The 3,802-nt window shown below is 46.3% G+C and overlaps 1 pseudogene; it reads left to right on the top strand.

The window, feature by feature from the left end:
* Positions 1-3,138: 3,138 nt before the first annotated feature.
* On the top strand, positions 3,139-3,254 carry LOC111729520 (annotated as a pseudogene).
* The last annotated feature ends 548 nt before the right edge of the window (positions 3,255-3,802 follow it).

The following is a 3,802-nucleotide window of genomic DNA, read 5'->3' as shown; positions in this document are numbered from 1 at the left end:
AGATGTTTACCAGGGAGCATGTTGGTATTTTCCTTCAATCAATCATGTATGTAACAAATATTTATTCAGCAACCACCGTGTGCCAGGAACTATGCTGGATTCTTAGGATACGATGGTGAGCAAAACACATAAGGATCCTTGAGTCCAGTAAGGAGAGAAACCCTGATCAAAGAAAGAGAAGTGAATGAGTGCAAACTATTGAGTGCTGTCAACGAAACTACGGTGAACTATAGAAAACAAGGAGAGTCTCAGCAAGAACAGGCTCTCGGCCTGGAGGATCACAGAGGGGTTATCTAAAGAACCAGCATCTTCACTGGCCTAATGGAGGGATGACGAGGGGGTCACTAGAACACAAATGGGTAACTTAGAAGAGAAGCCGAGTCGACGGCAGTATTCTTTTGCAGAAGGGGCCTGGCCGTGGCAAATTCCCCCTGGGTTCCACTTCCCCATCTCTTGAGGTCTGAACTGTGTCACCCAAAAATTCATATGTTGAAGTCCTAACCCCCAGTGCCTCAAAATGTGATTGTATTGGAAGATCGGGTCTTTTAAAAGGCGATTGAAATAAAATGCGGTCGTTAGGGTGAGACCTAATCCCACGTGACTGGTGTCCTGGTAAGAAGAGAAGAATGTGGGGACAGATAGGTTCAGAGAGAAGCCCGAGGGGGGATGCAGGGGGAAGATGACCATCTACACGCCAAGGAGAGGGGCCTCAAGATGGGCCACCCCTGGTGACACCACGATCTCAGCCTCCGGAACTGCAAGAACATACATTTCCGTTGTTTAGGTCGCCCGGTCTGTGGTCCTCCGTTATGACAGTCTTCACAGACAGATATGCCCTCTGATTCTGCCTCACGACAAACCTCGAAATAACTCTCTCCGCTTTCATGCCTCGCACTCTCGACTCCCGCCAACCCTTTCCCAGGCCCCGCTTTCCTGTCCACGTCCACACCATCTGACGAGTGGACCGTCTCCTCCTTCCCGAAGCACTTTTCCATGAGCTTCCATTTCCTTGTCTTTCTTGGTCTTCCGCCTGCCTTCCTGGCTTCAGTTTCTCCTGGGTCTTTTCACTCCTCAGATGTTCAAGGTGAAGTTCTCAAGAGCTCAGTCCTCCCCCCACCCTGTGGTAGAAGACTGCCCTGGTGTCACTCCTAGAACATAGGGAAGCCCATAGCGGGACAGTTTAATGTATGTTTTAAAGAGCTCACTATGCACGCAGTGCAGAAGGTCAAAGAGTAAATGTGGGAGTTGAGTTAGAAGCCAATCGTGAGAGTTAGACGTGTATGGTGGCAATGAGGATGGATAGTAGACGGAGGTGGGTATATATCTAAAAGTTATTTAATATATTTAGGAGTTGAAATCCTCAGGACTCAAGAGGAAGAGAGGAAAAGAAAAATGTCATAATTCTGAGGTTTCTGGGGGCCAAATAGATAATGGTGCCTCTTGCGGAGGTAAGAAATCCAGGAGGGGGAATAACTGTGTGAGGCCGATCACGAGTTCGGTTTTGAACATGACGAAGCACCTTGAAGATACGCCAGTGGAAATGTCAAGTGGGCGATTAGACAACGTGTTTCTGGGACTCAGAGAAGCTGACTGAGCTAGGAATTTAAATTTAAGGGCCATCGGAATATAAATGGTGCTCATCGGTGGCATCAGCCACAAGTAGGGGTGAGATCTCCTTGCAAGACCAGAGTGGGGAGGAACGGAGACCTGGGAGAAAACTCTGTGAGGCAGCACATGATGCAAAATCCTGGCATAAGAGGACGAGCCACGAAAGCAGACTGGAAAGAAGCAGAGAGAGGAATGGGGTCGAGGAAGCCACGGGAAGAAAGGAAAAAACAATCGTATCTAGAAATGGGCAAAGGGCTTACACGGACATTTCTCTGAAAAAGAGAAACAAGTAACCAACAAGCACAACATTACTCACGGGGAAAATACAAATCAAAATCAAATTAGATAGCACCTTCCATCCATTAGGATGACTACTAGCAAAAAAAAAAAAGAAAGAGAGAGAGAAAAAGTGTTGGCACCCATGTAGAGAAATTGGAACTTTTGTGCACTGTTGGTGGGAATGTAACTTGGTGAAGCTTCTGTGGCAAACAGTCCAGTGGTTCCTCAAAAAAGTAAGACCAGAATTACCATGGGACCCAGCAATTCTACTTCTGGGTATACGCTCTTGTCCGTACACCCAAAAAGAACTGTAAGGCAGGTCTTGAAGACACGTTTGCACATCGTGTTCACAGAAGCGTGATTCACAACCTCAAAAGAGTGGGAGCGGCCCGTATGCATCGGCAGAGAAATCGATAAACAGAAGGTAGTATATATATAAAAGGGAATATTGTCAGCCTTCAAAAAAAAAAAAAGAAAATTCTGACAAATGCTATGACAAGGATGAGCCTCGATGAACGAACATCACTTCGACTTAAAGTCACCAGCCGCATTAGCCCCTAAAAAGAGAGTCAGCCTGTCCCTTAAAGCTTTGAAGTCAGACATGCTCTTCTCTTCTTGCAGTATGGAAGTCCTAGATGGCATCTTCTGCCAAGAGAAGCCTGTTTTGTCTACACTGACATCTGTCGTTCAGCGCAGCCTCCTTCATTAATTATCTTAGCCAGATCTTCTGGATAACTTGCTGCTTCACCTTGTACTGTCATGGAGACCACTTCCTTCCTTAAACCTCATGAGCCGACCTCTGCTGGCCTCGAACTTTCCTTCCGCAGCTTTGTCACCTCCCTCGGCCTTCGCAGCATTGAAGAGTCCGGGCCTTGCTCTGGATTAGGCTTTGGTTTAAGAGAATGTGGTGGCTGGTTTGATCGTCTATACAGACAGACTAAAACTTTCTCCGTGTCAGTAATAAGGCTGTTTTCCTTTCTTATTATTCGTGTGTTCACTGGAGCAGCATTTTTAATTTCCTTCGAGAACTTTCCCTTTGCATTCACAACTTGGCTAACTGTTTGGTGCAAGAGGCCCAGTTTCCAGCCTGCCTCGGCTTCTGACGTGCCTTCCTCACTGAGCTTGATCGTGTCTAGCTTTTAATCTAAAGAGAGAGACATGGGGGACGTAGTTCCATAGTGTAGCGGTTAACACGTCTGCTTTACACATAGAAGGTTCTGGGTTCACGCCCCAGTGGAGCCACGATCCATGGTCTACGGCCATGCCACCCTGAACAAGCCCGATGTCTGATCTCGGAAGCTAAGCAAGGTCAGGCCTGGTTAGTACTTGGATGGGAGACCACCTAGGAAGACCAGGTGCTGTAGGCATAAATAATAATAATAATAAATAAATAATCAAGAGAGAGACATGGGAATCTCCCTTTCACTTGAACGCTCAGAGGCCTTGTAGTGTTATTAATTGGCCTAATTTGATACCGTTGTGTCTCAGGGGACAGGGAGATGGAGAGATGACCAGCTGGTGGAGCAGCGAGAACATACACAACGTTTATCAGCGATGTTTGCTGTCGATAAGGATGCGGTGCGTCTTCCTCAAATACAATGGTAAGATCGAGCATCACTGATCACAGGCCCCTATAACAACTACCGTAATAATGGAAACATTTGAATTATTGCGAGAATTACCAAAACGTGACACAGAGACATGAAGTGAGCGAGTGCTGTTGGAAACTGGCACCCATAGACTTGTTCGACGCGAGGTTCCCAAAAACTTTCAATCGGTAAAAAAAAAAAAAAAAAATTTGTGAAGAGCAGTAAAGGGAAGCCCCGGTCATGACGTATGCCTGGTTTTCCTCATTTTGCAAATAAGGTCATCGGAACGCAGAGAAAGAAAGGATTTTTTCCAAGATCAATCAAAA

The sequence above is a fragment of the Pteropus vampyrus genome, unplaced genomic scaffold (assembly GCF_000151845.1).
Source record: "Pteropus vampyrus isolate Shadow unplaced genomic scaffold, Pvam_2.0 Scaffold266, whole genome shotgun sequence".
In the NCBI taxonomy this organism is placed as follows: domain Eukaryota; kingdom Metazoa; phylum Chordata; class Mammalia; order Chiroptera; family Pteropodidae; genus Pteropus; species Pteropus vampyrus.
The sequence above is the reverse complement of the archived record's forward strand: the minus strand, read 5'-3'. Positions and strand labels throughout refer to the sequence as shown.